This window comes from Vulpes vulpes, chromosome 15 (genome assembly GCF_048418805.1).
Source record: "Vulpes vulpes isolate BD-2025 chromosome 15, VulVul3, whole genome shotgun sequence".
Taxonomy (NCBI): Eukaryota; Metazoa; Chordata; class Mammalia; order Carnivora; family Canidae; genus Vulpes; species Vulpes vulpes.
Window position 1 is genome coordinate 1,443,108 of NC_132794.1, and position 15,707 is coordinate 1,458,814.

Below are 15,707 nucleotides of genomic sequence, written 5' to 3' on the forward strand. Positions count from 1 at the left end.
GGCCCGGGGGGCGGGGGTGAAGGGGGCACGGGGTGGCCCTGCGTGGAGGGGCTACGGCTCCTGCTCCCAGGGCCAGGAGATGCGAGGCGTGCTCGCTCCGTCTGGGACGCGGATGTGACACGGGCCCCCCCACGTCCTCGCCTCGGCGGGCGGCACGTCCCGAGGCTGGTCTGCCTCCTCCCGGGAGGCCGCCTGGCAGGGCGGCGGCGGGGAGCGGCGTGAGGGTCCCTTGCTGGGCGCTGAGCCCCCCCAGGCGGAGGACGGTCGGCCCCGGTCCCCGTCCGCCGAGCTGGGCCTTGGCGCATCTCTCTTCCGCTATAAATATCCGAGTGAGTCAGAGGACAGACGCTTCCAGCAGGGCCGCCGGCCTGTCCCGGCGGCTCCGCGGCCCGTGAGGGTCCAGGCCCCCCCGCCCCCTCGCGCCAGGCCTCGGCCTACTTTCCAGGCCAAGCGAGGCTTCAGTGGAAAATGATGAACAAAGGAAGGATTTCTGGGGCTGGTGGCCAGCTCCGCGGGGCTGGGGCTGGGGCCGGGGTACCCGTGCGCCCCAGGAGCTGGGGGGCGGGCCTCGGCGGCAGGAGCCAGCACCGTCGCAGAGGCCCCCCCGGGGTCCAGGGGCCTGCCCCGGCCTCCCTGCCCCCTTCCCGCAGACGCCAAGCCCCCCAGAGCAACCCAGGGAGTTCGGAGGCGTCGTGGTCCCCCTGCCAGGAGCCCGGCTCGCGGGGAAGTGTGGCCGCCAGGGCCAGGGCAGGCCTGAGGCCCGGACCCCAGACGCCGCCTCCGCCCCTCTGCGGCCTCCGCTTCCTACCCCGTCCACCTCCGCCAACCCCAGCAGGAGCCCTGAGCAGCCTTGACCCTGAGCCCCGGGGCGGCTGGGACACGCGAGAGGGCGCGGCTCCTGGCCCTGGGGACGCTCCAGCAGCCCCGCCTGCCAGGGGCCCGTCGTAGGGACCCAGAGAAACGGCTCCTCCCCGTCCTGCCCGCTCCCGGCCCACTGCTCCCGGGCCGCCCACCCCATCCGCGCCCCGCGGTGTGCCCGCCTCGGTGGGACCCACAGACACACAAGTTTACAGGAATCGGGAATGTGTTTGCCCAACGGGGCCGGCTCTGGGCTCCTCCGGGAGGGCCTGGGATCGAAGAGAAAATAGAGTCTGCTAAGGGGTGTGCCTGCTTCTTATATCTTCGTGGATTTTCCCCCACATTTTCTACAGAGAGCGCCGCTCCCCGCGGCCCCGGAGGAGCACGCTCCTGTCGCGCCCGCCACCCGCCCGGTGGTCCTGTGGGGTCCCTGGCCTCCCGCCCCTCCGCAGGACCCCCCAGGCCTGCTGGCGCCCCCGGGCCCAGGCCCCGCTGCCGCATGGGGTCGCGGGGGCAGCAGCACCAGCGCCCCTGGGAACAGGCCACACCGCAGGCCGAAACGCATCCTGAACCGCATCCCGCAGGCTCCCAGGGCGCAGACACTGCGGCAGCACCAGCACTTTGGCAACTCGGAGACCAAAACTCTCCGCGTTTGTAACGGTTCTAGGTTCTAGGAGGCAGGAAATGAACATTTGGGGGAGGTGGAGACTCGTGCAGCACTTTCGGGGAACAGCGGGATTCCCAAGCAGCTGGGCAACTTCCTGAGCGTGGACGGAGGGGGGGGGTGTACCCCCCACAGCCTGGCGCGCAGGAGATACGATGCTGCCTGTTCCCACCCGGGAAGCGTGTTTCAGTATCCACGGATAACCCCCGTCCCCCGAGTTTGTACCCACTCAGCCATCTCCAGTGGGCGACAGCTCCCACCCCCCCGAAGCCCAGCATTTGCTAGCTTTGGCCAGGACGCCCCGGATACGGCCCCTGTGCAGTGGGTGCAGTGTCCTGAGAGGTCACACGCAGGGCTTCCTGCCCGTCTGGGAACTCAACACCCTCGTGGGGGCAGAGTGGACAGGGGTGGACACTGGCTCCCCTCCAAGCCCCCAAGGAAGTGGCTTTCTCAGGGCCAGGGCTGCGTCCTCCCGCAGGGACCACACCCAGCACAGCCCCACCTGGGGCAGGTGACAGGCTGCGGGGCCTGGGTCTGGGCCTGGAGGTCACTCGCAGGCTGTTAAGGTGAGCCCCCACACCAGGACGTCAGCGCAGGCCCTACCCACAGCCCTGAGTCTCGCCCCAGCCCTGAGCACGCACGGCCCAGCTCAGGGGGTTCAGAGGGCACGGGAGCACCTGGCTGGCTTAGGAGGGCACACGGCCCGCAGAGAGGGGCCAGCGGGTGCCCAGGGCCCCACCCACCCTCGCTCCACCCTGCTGGCCGGCGGGAACCCTTCCCCAGGAAGACACTGGGCGCTGTCCTGTCCCTGATGGAGCAGGAAGGACTCCAGGAAGGTCTGCAGACCCGAGATCTCATCCACGTGGGGAAGCCTTAGCCTGCCCGCTGCCCGGGCCTCCCCCCACCTGGGCCGCGTCCCCGAGGCGCCCCCACAGCGCCTGTTCCTCTGCTCACAGCCTGAAGGCCACGGCCCACTCCCTCCAGCACGGCGGGGTACCACCCGCCCATGTAGGTGACCCGGGGCCTCACGGGTTGGGCCTCCCCCTGGGATGCATTGGGGACTGCCCGGGCCCTGGCAGCCCCCCTGGGCCCTGAGGACGCACCATCAACTGGCTCCTGACGCCTCTGGCTAGAAATACGCGCTCTGCAGAATCGCTAAAAGCCGTCCTGCCGGTACAGGGATCTAGCGGCCAAACTGCTACTCGAGCGCTTTCCCCGTGGGCGACCCGGATCCAGCAAGGCCCGAGGTCCGAGCAGGACTTCCCGCTCCGTGAGCCCCTGTGTGTCCTGTTCCAGGTTAGCCTTGGCTGATAAGCAGCAGGGTGAGACACTTTACATTTCTCGGTTCCACTGCACACACTCGCCACGCTTCTTGCCCTCCGCGTGCGCCCTTCACGTTTCCCGTGCTCTAGTTTCTGCGCAGTCCTTCTCCCGGCCTACCTTCCACTCCACTGGCTCTCCTTCTAACTACATCTATCACCGAGTCGAGCCACTGACGACTGAACCCACATTTTTAAGATCATATTTGTTTTTCAGTCCGTGAGTTTTTACCTCCGTGTGTTGTGATTTTCACTTTTAGAAATTCTACGTGGTCGTGTTCAGGTGGCTGGATGGTGTTTTTAGAGTCACACGCTCCTCATTCAAAAGCTACATCTCCTTTTTATTTACTTAATTATCGGATATGCTGCTCCGAGAATCCCATCGTGGAGGAATTTGTGAGCCACGCTCTGGTGCCCGCGGTTTCTCTGGCTCATGCGCGGGGCCCTGTTGCCTTTCCAGCGTGTGATCACTTGCCATGATTCCACGTCTTGGACCTCGGGTCCGTGGGAGCCCCTCGTGTCAGGTTGAGCTTGGGTTTTTCCCACCGTCGCTGCCGCCTGAAGCCGCTGCAGCCAGAGTGGTGCGGACGTTAGAGGCTGGCGGTGCCCCAGGGGGCAAGGTTGGCCGTCCTGCGTGGGCAGGATCTCCCCTGGGCTGTGTCCTGGTCCACGCGGGCCTCCAGGCCAAGCTCAGGCCCGATCCGGGCTCCTGCACGCACCCCAGGACGGCCTCCCGGTGCTCACTCCTCACCTGCCAGCTCCCCCGGTGTCTGAGGAAACACGGTTCATGTTTTATTCAGCACTTCTGCTCCCAGGGGGAGTGGCGGGCAGGGAACCAAGTCCCCATCTGCCAGAAATAGAAGTGCTCTGTGCGCACAAGAGGGCTCCCCTGCCCGGCCCGGGGGGGCGGGGGAAGGCAGGGCTGCCCCGGCTGCCCACAGCTGGCCCCTGCACCGACGCCCAGGGTGGGGCCGCGGGAGTCAGCGATGCTCCTGGGCGCCCTGCTGAGGTGCCAGCTGCACGAGAGCACGGAAGGCGTGTGCACGGGCAAGGCCAGGAGCCAGATGCTCGCCTCAGCCATTCTGTGCCCGAGACGCCCCGCGAGTCCTGAATGACCTCGTGCCGTCAGCGAGGACGAGGAGGCCAGAGGACCCGGCGTTGGGCTGCGGGGTGGGGGCTGTGTGCTGAGAAGCGACCTCGTGAGCGGAGCGGGGCTCCTGCCTCCTGCCCTCTCCCTTCGCCCCCGGTGCTCGGCCGTCGGGTGATGTGGGGAGGGCCCGGCTGTGACCGGCGATCCACACAGCAGGGCAGTCCCAGGGCTTCCTGTGCAGACTCCCCATGGCTGCGGGCTGCGGCGGCTGCCCCCAGGGCCCGGGTCCCAGGTGGGCCATCCCAGGGGCGAGCGCTCTTTCCTCTCGGCTCCGCTGAAGGGTGCTCACTGGCTGGAGTGGGCCCCCGGGGGCTCATGGGGGGCTGTCCTGGGCACAGGCCGCCACCTGCTCGTCCAGTCCCTGTGCCCAGTGTCCTCTCCTTCCCCTCAGCCCCTCCACCCAAAGCCTGACCTGGGCTGAGGGTCCTGAACACCGTTGTCCAGAGCCTCCGTCTCTGGGGCTCCCGGGCTGGACGCGGCAGGCAGGGGCCAGGCCACGTGGGAGCTGGGCCAGGGGTCCAACACCCGGCCAGGGCTCACCCTGCCCCTCCTGGTGGGCACCTGACCTCCAGGGCCCCCCTCACTGGCGTGTGAGGACGTGCAGGCCCCAGAGCAGACCCTTCCCAGGAGTGGGGCCCCCAGGCCCCTCCTGCAGCTCCCAACACCAGTCCCACAGGACTGCTCCCCACTCTCACCTGCGCGGTCCCTTGGGCGGACCCGCCCCCTCCATTCCAAGGGACCCAGCCTGGCCAATCCGAGCCCCTGGCCGCAAGCAGGGAGACCCCTGGGGAGAGCAGCCGGGCCTGGACGCGCACGGACGCGGGTCGGCGGGTGGGGGCTCCTGGCAGAGGCACCACGTGTGGGGCCGCCCCGAGCACAGCCCGGCGCTCAGCGGCCACACGGAGCTGTCCTCTCCGGGAGAAGCAGGTGCCAGCACCTCTCAAGTCACAGAACTAACACGTACTCGTCATGGGAAGGTGAGGCGTCACCGGCAGACACGGAAAATAAGACAAAATAATGTAAATAATATAGAAGCCCCGAGTCCCAGGCCCGATGGCTGACCTGTGCTGTCCCCTTTCCCCGACGTCCTCCTGAGCAGAACCCACGGCCGCGGGCGCAGACGCGGGTCCCCAGCTGCACCCGGCCTCACCGCCCACGCTCCCTGGTAGCAACGGGAACGTGTTCCACGCACACGCAAAGCAGGCACCGTTGTTACAGGCTACGTGGAATTTCACGTGCGATCACCCACGATCTAAGCCAACTCTCCGTTGTTATTGGGCACTTGACAGTTCCTGCTTTTCTTTGTTTGCTTTGAACGTCTTGTCCGTACCTGGGTCTCCGCACCTTCATCCGGTTAGCTCCTGGGAGCGGATTACAGACGTGGACGCGCCGTGTCTCGCGGTCGCCGCGCGGGGCCCACACCCCCACCTCCCGCAGGGGCAGCCTTCGCACGCGGCCCAGACCGGCGGTCTCGTGGGCCGACACGGCCGCCGTCAGAACGTGTGGCTCCCGGCGTCCCCAACCTGTGCCCTACCAGGGCTATTTGTGTTTCCCTTTCTGTGGACATTTCCCCCCCTTTTAACTGCGGGTACGTCTCGCTTTGATTCTCTCAGAACCAGGGCGGGAGCCAAGGACTTGCCTGTAAGCAGTTCATTTGGAAGGTGGTCCCAGGACCTGCCCAGGGAGCCAGGGAGCGACTCGGCCGGAGACGGCGGCCAGTGAGGGCCACCATCAGGTCATCAGGCACCTGCCTCTGGTCCAAGGGTGACAGAGCTGAGGGATCGGCCCCCAGCTCCCACCAGGCACGTCCTTCCTCGGGACATCGGGCCAGCTGCGAGGGCAGGGACCTAAGAGGTGCCAGGGAGGCAGACAGTGGGGGCTTGGGCAGCTGGGGGGCCTGGGGGGTGCAGACCTGGGCGGCAGGGGGGGCCTGGGGGGCACGGCCCTGGGCGGCGGGGGCTGGGGGGCCTGGGGGGACGGGGACAAAAGTGAGCAAAGCTCTGGCCCACATCGGCCAACATGTGACCAGTGAGCAGACGGTCCCTGGAGGGGGAGGCGTGAGCGAAGTGGCTGAGAGCCACGGGTGGGGGGTCTGTGTTCTACGGGGGCCCGGGAAGAGCAGACAGCTGAAGGACGCGGGCTGTGACCCACGGGGAGGGGACCGCAGGCGCTCGGCCCGCGGGAGTGTGGCCGGGCAGGGGCGAGGGCAGAGGGTCTCCTGGGAGGGGAGCCGGGGAGGTGCCTCGGGACGGGGCAGGGAAACCAGGCCTGAGGCAGTGGCCTAGGTGCAGGCAGAGGGGAGGCTCCGGAGGGGAGGCTCCGGGTTCGTTTCTGGAGGCGGAGCCGGTGATCAAGGTACCTGCCCGGTGGCCCCCGAGGTCCAGCCGCTGCCAAGGGCAGGCCAGGGAGCAGCCTCCCCACGGAGGGGCCCTGGAGCTGACCCTGGATGTCAGGGGTGCGGCTGGGCGCATCCCCTTGTGCTCACCTCGCTGCGCCGCGCGGCTGGAAGCCGTCTCTGGTCCTGCTCCCAACACGGGTGGGGGTGGGGACAACACGTCCTTGGATCTGACCTGACGACCTTTCCGGACGCACCTTGCTACCTTCCCTACCTGCATCCCTTCCTCACTCACGTGAGGCTTCGGGGCGGGTGAGAAACGCTGCCCCCCGCCCCACCGCCATGGCCCACCCCCCGCCCCCCTGCCCCCCGGAGACCCAAGAATTATGCTTGACAATCCCGGCCCCAGCCGTCAACTGCCTGACACGGAGAACCACCTGCATCGCTGACAGGCCTCGGGGTGATCCCGGGGTGGGGGGTGAGCACCCCACCCCCGCAGGAGCAGGTGCATCCTCAGGCCTCCTGCTACCGCCCCTCCCCTCACCCCCGCCCCGGTCCTAAGGCTGCCCGTCCACAGTCCCGATGGATGCTGCCTGGGGGGGGGAGATCCCCGTGGGGGTGGCCCCACAGACGCCCACGTGCTGACCCCACTGACCGGGGCCTGTCCACTTACAGATCCCCGGCCTCTGAGGGGAGGCTCTCCTGGATTTCCAGGCCGGGCCCAAAGCAATCACTGGGGTCCCCAAGCAGCAGAGGGAGGCCAGGGGCGGACCCAGGGGTGCGAGGTGACCTCGACGGGACCACCTGTGGTGTGGGAACAGCCCCTGGTGTGCTGCCCACGAAAACAGAGCAGTGACCGATGGCGCTGGCGGAGCCCCGGCAGCGGGAGCCAGGCGCGTGGGAGCCGGCGACGGGCCACTTCCCAGCCGGGCCGCCGGATGCCGGGAGCTGGGGCCCCGGGCCTGTCTGGGAACGTGATGGCGGGCGGGGCTGACGGGCCCCAGCCAGCCGGGCGCAGCGAGCCCGGGGAGGCAGACACGGCCCGGCTCTGCCTTCCCGCCAGCCGACGGCTTTGGGCCGCGGTGCCCGCGCGGGACGGCGCAGAGACCCAGGGTCGGGTGCCCAGCCTCCCCGTCCAGACCCAACGTCCAGGGGGACGGGCCCGGGCCACTGCCTGGGCTCCGGCCGCCTCCTCTCCCGGCCCTTCTGGCAGCAGAGGGTTTGCCAACAGACCCCGCGGGCGCCCTGGGCGTGTGGCTCCTCCTCTGCTCACGCTTGTCCCGTGGAAACCTGCGCGTGGTCCGTGCGTGGCCCCGGCCTGGAGCCGCTGCGGCGTCCACCGCGGACGACCCGGCCGGAGCCCTCAGCCCCGACGGCCCCTCCGGGATGTGCGGCTCCTGGGCAGCCCTTCCCCCCCAGGGGCCGTGCGCAGCACACTCCGGGCAGCAAGTACGAGGTGTCCGTGGCCGCGCCCCCGACGTCAGGATGCCCTTCTTGTCGCTGTCCTGTGTCAACGGTGAGGGAGCCCGGCGGGGGCAGGGGGCGGCTGCGGGTCAGCCTACGGCCAGCCTCCCCGGGCACGTCCCTGGCCTCGGTGTGGGGACGAGCATCTCCTGTCGCAGCTGGAGGGGCTTCTCGGCAAGCACAGGAGCCGAACGGGGGCCGTCGCCGCTGCGGGAAGCCCCCGACACCCTGCCCGCCCGCACCCCGCACGCTCACCATGTCTGCATCTGCCAGATGCTCCTGTCGCAGACCCAGGCCCCGTCTGGGTGCGTCTCTGGCAGATGTGACAAGCAAACTGGCGCATGAGAGACGGAAGGGGACTGTGACTTGGGCCCTGCTAACCCAGGCGTGCAGGTGAGTCACCAAGCCACTGTCCCCTCAAACCCAGGCTGTTTCTTTAGGTGGGGGCCAGGGGCGGCCCCACGGCTAGCAGGCCCTGGGAACGGAGGAGGACACCCCTTCCCCAGGTCGTTCTGATGGCTCGGCTTGGACCACGGGACCGGCCCTGACCCAGGCCCTGACTGGGAGGGCGCCTGGCCCCGCGGCCAAGCTGGAGCCGGGAGCAGGGTCAGCCCTCCCCCGACACCCGGCCACACGAGTGAGGGGGGTCCCATGTAGACGTGGGGCAGGTGAAAGCCTGAGGCCACCCCAGGGGTCCATCGTGGTGTCATTCAGGGTGAAAATCGAGGGACGACCCAGCATCTGACCCAGAAGGCCTGGGCGCCCGACGGGACGTGCAGCGTCTGCGTAAAATGGTGAGACTCGGAGTGACACGGACATCACATTGCGGAGCGAAGGAAGAGACAGAAATAGCACGGTCCCACACATTGCTGAGATGCCACGCGGTAAAGTAAACAGCCCCGGTCGTGTCATCGGGGTGGCTGGAATGCCAGCGCGCCGGGCCGGCTTCCGTTCGCCGATCTGTGCTTTCTCAAGCTCCTCCAGGAGACGCCCGAGCCCTGGGATGCGGGGGAGGCCACACTACTACTGACACGTCAGAGGCGCTCCAGCCCCGCCCGGCGGCTTTGACGGGACCAGGGGGCTCGGGGTGTCCCCCTGTGGAGGCCCAGCTGCAGGGGGGCTGCAGGCCTGGGGGCTCGCCCGCTCTCGGGTCCTCCTCCCGGACCTCCAGCCAAGCCCACGGGTCTTCACAAAGGTCCCCACCTCCACAGTGTGAGCCCAGGGCCCCTTCCTGGGCCCCCCTCGGCCTCCCTGAATCACCTGGCCAGGCCATGTGTCCCACCTGAACCCTGGGGGGGTCTCCTCCCTGCGTCCAGGTCAGACCACCTGACCCACCTGTTCCCTACACGCCCTACACGCCCTCCCGGCCGCCCCTCAGCTGCTGAGATGCGCCAGCAGACCCCAGCCGTCCCGATCCCGGCAGGGCCCACAGTGCCTCCACCCAGGGCCCCACAACCCAAGGGGTGGTCACCCCGAAACCTGGCTGGCTGTGGTCCCTGCTCACACTGCCCCCCCCGAACACCTCAAGGGCTCCCGGCTGCCCCCGCCTGCCAGCCTTTAGCGGTCCTTTTAGAGAAATAAAAACTCAGCAGCCAAGTATTGATCTCTTGGGAGGTTTTCCCTATTTCCTGATGAATACTTTACTTAAGCAGACTCACTGCCTACAGTTCAGTTTTGAATTCCTCTCATCAAACATCCATCAAGCAAATGGACAGAAATACTTCACTTGACGGAGCACACGTGCTGTCCCCAGCAACCTGGGGCTGGGTGTGCGCAGGCCCTCGCCTGCTCCGGGACGGCCTGTGGGCTCGGGGCTTCTCCGCCCGAGGCTGCGTGGGGCTCCCTGGACGCCAGGCCTCGCCGCCTCCTCAGGGAGGGAACACCGGCTGCGTCCACGCCGCCCGCCAAAAAGGCAGAGGAAAGGCATGTTTTGGCTGCACCACGTCGGTGCCACGGAGGGCTCGGCCCCCAGAGCTGGGGGCCTCCTTGCAGGGGTTCCAATCTGCTTCCAGCCTCAGGAACCGTAAGTGGATGGAACACACCGTGTGACCCGCACCGAGGTGCACACACAGAGCGCCGCCGGCCCCCACCCACGCGAGACCTCGAGTCCGGCCTCTGTGCACACGTGGCCTCGCCCGTGGAGCTTCATGGAGGTGGTCACGAGTGCGCGCTGCACCCCTGGCTCCCCGGCCGCATCCACAGGGCGCTGACTCAGATCCCTCCTCCAGGCCTGCGAACCGAGGTCGGGGTTACCGGGAAGGGCAGGCCGGGCTGTGACGCCATCTGCCCCACACCCTCCCCTGCAAGTGCCAGTAATAGAAGACACTGCAGGCCCGCAGCCAGACCGGTCAGATGGGGCGGTTCGGGGGGCCCTAGGGTGGGGGGGCGCCCAGGACAGCAGGGTGGGGTTCACGGGCAGCAGGGGGGCTCCGTGCTGATTGGGCCCCCAGAGTCCCCGCGGAAGGCTGGGGGAAGCAGCCTGGGTCCCCCACACATGCCCCCCAGCCCCTGTGCAGCCTCTGGCCACACCCACAACCCCCTCACACCTGCGGTCCCTCCTGTCGGGGACATTCTCCCCCCAGGCCCCAAAGGGAGCGAGCCCCTGGCCAGGTCTCTGCTCCCATAGCTCCCGCCAGCCCCGCTCCACGCCCTGCCCCAGTTCTGCTCCCTCCACCCCTACAGCCACGTGTGCCTCGGTTTCCCTACTTATCACCGGGCTCTCCCATTACAACGGGGGTCGGAGTCCCCCCTGAGGAGGCAGGGGCACAGGACCCGGCCGCTCAGTGCTGGTGGCAGGAGGGGCGGCCCCAGGGAGCAGGGACAGAGGGGCAAAGCGGGTCTGCACAGGGCAGTCCCGGGTCGGGGGGCTCCCGGTCACTGCCGGCCCTCCGTTCGGGGGTCTGGGGGTTCACTCAGGGCCGCCCCTCTGCTGCCCGTGTGCACGGCCGGCGGGGATGGCTGTCGGCCCCGCTGCAGCCGCAAGGAGGGGGCCCGCCACCTGGACCCAGGCTGCCCACGGCGGGGGGCCCCGGGCCGGGGAGGGGCCTGCTCTGGGGGACCACGCGGGGGACGCTGTGGAGCCCCGAGCGCCGTCGCCTCTTGCACCTGAGGGCGTGACCCTGAAGCTAAGCCGTCCACACAGGTGTCGTCAGGACCAACAGTCGACAGGGCTTCATGTCCCGCGGGCCGGACATGCGAGGGGCCGCGCCAACCCCCCAGAGGCGTTCCACAGCAGCCCTGTCGCTGGGCGTCCCCCTGGATCCCGCATCCGCAGGCACCGGCCACCCGTCCGGCCCGCGCCGCCCTCTCCCTCCAGCCGCCGTCCCACGAGCCGCGGGCGCAGGTCCCACAGCTGTACAGACACGGGCCCCTTTGGGTCTGGGGTCCCCGGGCTGCTCCCAGCCTTGGTGTCCACGTAGGGAGGCTTGGCCCGCAGAGTGGCCCTGGGCTCACGGTCCAGGTGCTCTTTGGTGCCCAGGGTCGGGGTGGGGCTGCGGATGACGTGTCCCTCGAGGGGGATGGGGGCGCGTCCTCCCTCACAAGACGCAGGTGAGGCTGCAGGTGTGCCCGGGACCACCTGTGGGTATCCCGGTGGCCTCTGCCGAGGCCCTGGCCCGCAGCAGTGGGCTCAGGAGGGGCCGGCGGGAGGCACCTGCCTCTGGGGGAGGAGGCGTGGCTTCCAGTCGAAGCCTGGACTGGGAGGGGGAGACCAGTGAGCGGGTGCCCACAGGCCCCGGGGGGCCGGGTGTCACCTGTGGGGCCTGGCCGGGGCGGGAGCAGCGGAAACCCCACACAGCCCTCGGCACCTGTTCCAAGAGTTAAGGTGGTCAACGTGCCGCCTCCCCGGGCGATCTGCCCGACGCTCTGAGCCCGCTGCGCTCACACGCTCTGACCCGGAGCCCGCACTTAGATCCGCGTCCAGGAAATGCCCCGCAACGAGAGTCCTTTACACACAGTGGAAGGGGCCCACGGCCCCGATCCAGGATTCATTCGGGAGACTCTGCTCCCCCAGGATGCCGTGGGTCCGGCGGGTGGCACCGTGCTAACCCTCCTGCGGGCTCCTCCCAAGCTTCGGGGACCGATGCAGGCAGCTGCCTCCCAGGACGTGGGCGCCAAGGCCCCGGGCAGGAGGCGGTCCCGCCGACAGCGGCCCGAGGGGAGGGGCGCGCCCTCGCTGGCTGCCCGGGCGGCTCCGGCTGGGAGCACCCCTCTGCTGGGAGCACGGCGGGACGAGGATCTAGATCCCTCTTTTACTCTCCAGCAAAAAACCCCACATGGCCGACGTCCACTTCCAGCTGAGATGGACTACGGGGCCTGGACTCCTTTTCTCGTCAGAAACAATGAAACGCAGACAAAACATCTGAAGTTAAGAGTTTTCCAGGGGTCTGGACATGAGGTGACGCTGAGCCACGGCGCCCACGGAACGTGGAACAGAGCAGGTGGGCCAGCCGAGTGCTCCGGGACGGAGTTCCCAGGCCGCCCCGCCTGAGCTGAGGGTGTGAGCATCTGGGGAGACCGAGGCAGCCATGGTTTGCGGGGTGAGCACAGGGCTGATGGGCAAACTGAATCTGTAGCTAAAATCCTTCCCACGAAGCCAAGGGCCCAGAGGGTTCCGAGGGGGGAACTGTGTGTCACGGGTGAGGAAGAATGGACGGCACTTCCACATAAGCTCTTCCGTAAAATCCAGAAGGAAGGAAGAACCGCCGTTCCGCGAGGCCGGTGTTATCCTGACACAGAATCAGCCACGATATCCCAAGAAAAAGAACACGAAGTTTCTCAGGAACACGGGTGAAAAATTCTCTGAAAGTTTATTAAATTGAACCTGACAATATATTTATTTTATTTTTAATTTTCTTCATTTATTTGAGAGAGACAGTGATAGTGATGGAGGTAGCGATGGAGAGTGAGAGTGAGGAGGAGAGGGAGAAGCAGGCTCCCCACTGAGCAGGGAGCCCGACGCGGGGCTCCATCCCAGGACCCCGGGATCACGCCCTGAGCTGAAGGCAGATGCTCAACCGACTGGGCCACCCAGGCGCTTCCAACAATTAAAAAAAAAAGAAAAGAAAAAAGAAAAAGTCATCAGACACCATACCCAAGTGGGGATTGGCCTGAGAATCCACGGTGGGTTTATATTCAAAACTCAATCAGTGTAATTCACGCTGGCAAAGTCAAAGGGAAAGAGTAGGGTTGATTATCTCAATACATAACGGACCCCCGACAAAATCCAACACCCACTATGCTAAGAACTGGGCAAACCAAATAGACGGGAACTCCCTCCGCCTGATACAGGGCGTCTCTGGAAGCCCACCCACGGCTGACGTTACCCCCAGGGTTGAGACCAAACGCTTTCCCCCTTGGATCAGGAGCAGGGCAGGGAGTCCATACGGCGTCCACAAGAGACCCCAGCACGTGGACAACTGAGTCTTGGCAAAAATGCAACGTCAGTTCAGCGGAGAAAAGAGCCTTTTTTAACAAATGGCACGGGAAGCGGGGGTTAGCCATAGGGGGGACGAGCCCTCTCCACACACCCCAGGCTAGCAAACCAGCTCACGAGGGGGCGCGGGGGAAAGAGGGGGTCCGCGTCGTACAGACACACATGAAACCTAGACTTGAAACTCCCACACAGAAACACAGAGGAAAATCTTTGCTGCTTTGGGTCAGGCAAGGATTTCTTACACTCAAAACAAAAAGTAGGATCCACGAGAGAACACATCAATAAACCGGATTTCATCAAAATTTTAAAAACCTGTTTTTTAGGGCACGTGGGTAGCTCAGCAGTTGAGTGTCTGCCTTTGGCTCAGGTGTGATCCAGGTGGGATCAAGTCGCACATCAGGCTCCCCTGCTTCTCTGTCTGCCTATGTCTCTGTCTGTCTTTCATGAATAAATAAATAAAATATTTAAAAAAATTTTTTTAAATACCTGCTTTTTAAAAGACACTGGGAAAGAATTAGAAGACCAGCAGCCAGCATATATAAAGAGCTCTCAAAACTCAATAATGAGAAATTAACCCATTTGAAAAGACGGGTAAAGGACTTGAACAGATAACTCACCAAGGGTGATGTACGGTGAGTAAATGAGAACACAGAGAAAAGCTCAATGTCATCGGTCATTAGGGAGATTAAAACCACAATGAGACACTAGTACCCACCAACAGCAGGGTTAGAAAGGAAAGGCCCGCCAACATCAAGTGTTGGTGAGGATGTGGGGCAAGTCGTACGCTGCCCGTGGGAGTGGGAAGGGTACAACCATCTTTAACGACAACTGGACGGTCTCTCATACAACTAAACATACCCGCCCCATGACCCAGCACGCGACTCCCTGAGGCAAAGGACAGCACGCATCCCACAAGGACTTGTGCATAAATGTCCACAGCAGGTTTTTTTAAAAAAAGATTTTATTTATTTATTCCTGAGAGACACAGAGAGAGGCAGAGACCCAGGCAGAGGGAGAAGCAGGCCCCCTGCGGGGAGCCCAATGCGGGACTCGAGCCTGGGACCCCGGGGTCACGCCCTGAGCTGTAGGCAGACGCTCAAGCCCTGAGCCCCCCAGGGGCCCCGCAGTCTTATTTTTGACAACAGGACCAAGGACAAGCAGATGTCCATCAGCCGGGCAGCGGGTAAGCCTCAGAGGGATTCTGTTCAGCAGTAAGTGGGGGTGAGACACGGGCCCGCACAGCGACGAGGCGGAGTCTGAGGACGCCGACGCTGGGTGACCGCACGGTCCCGCTTACATAAGCCTGGAGAAAGCCCCACCTAATCCTAGGTGACAGAAAGCAGGTCAGCAGTGGCCTGGGGATGGGGGCGGTGCAGAGGGCGGGAGCGCGGGCTCCCGGGGGCAGGGGGAGGCGGGACGGTTTCCCGGGTGACGGAACCCGGCGGGCCGTGCACTCGGGATGCGTGTCGGTGCGGGCGCGTCAACCCGAGGAGGCTGTCTTGAAAATTCCGCATCACGACGTTGAGAACACGGCAGAATGAGGACATCGGGAAAGCCTCTTATCCGTGAAAGCAACGAGGGCGCTGCAGGAACGGTCAGGATCGACTTTCTCGGGCGCCTGGAAATGAGCCAAAGCCTCAACGTGGGGAACGTTTCTTCAGGAAAAACACCTGGACCTCGGTAGGGGCAGTGAGCTCTGTGGCATCATCGGCCCCATCTCCATGGCACCTGGAAACCAGTGGTGCCTGGAGGGGACGCCTGGGGCCCCACCCCCGACAAGCATCCGACAAGCATCCTCGTCCCTGGCAGGTGTCCCCCTACCCCCCCCCCCCCCCCGCCAAGGCCCCAGTTGCTAAGCCCCTTGGTGCGCCGCGGCCTGGAGCTCACAGCAGGGACAACCGTGGCCCCGAGGGAGTTCGCTTGGGGAAATGGCATCCGAGGCCACCATCTAACAGGGCAGCCGCCCGAGCCTATGGCTGGCGTGTGGGGTGAAGACGAGGCAAAAATAGACCAGGGAACGAGCTTGAGAGCAAAAGCTGAGAAAGGAGCCGTCCCCGGGGCATCGGGAGATCCTACGCGGTCCCAGGGTTCTGCACGGCCGGGCACACGCGTGGGGCTGCACCCGGGCCCCTGGAGACTGGGGGACCCTGCACGAGCGTCTGGGGAGCGCAGATCCCCGCTGCGGGTGGCTCGCAGGCACAGCGGCCCCGCAGCCCAGCCTGGGGCGTGAGCGGCCTCCGAGGTGGCTGAGCGTCGCGCGGAGAGGATGGGCTGCCGGGACGCGTCCGTGAGATCACCGTGCACACGGCGACAGACCAGACACGGGGCGCGGGGGCAGAACCTGGTGTCTGGAGCTGCCCCACCGCATCGTGTCAACTCTCCAGTCTGAAAACAGCAGCGACGCGCAGAGAACCCAGAGAGGACGCCCCGCGCGCCCAGGGCCACGGCTCTCTGCAGCCGCCTGGCCCCCAGACTGGACTTCA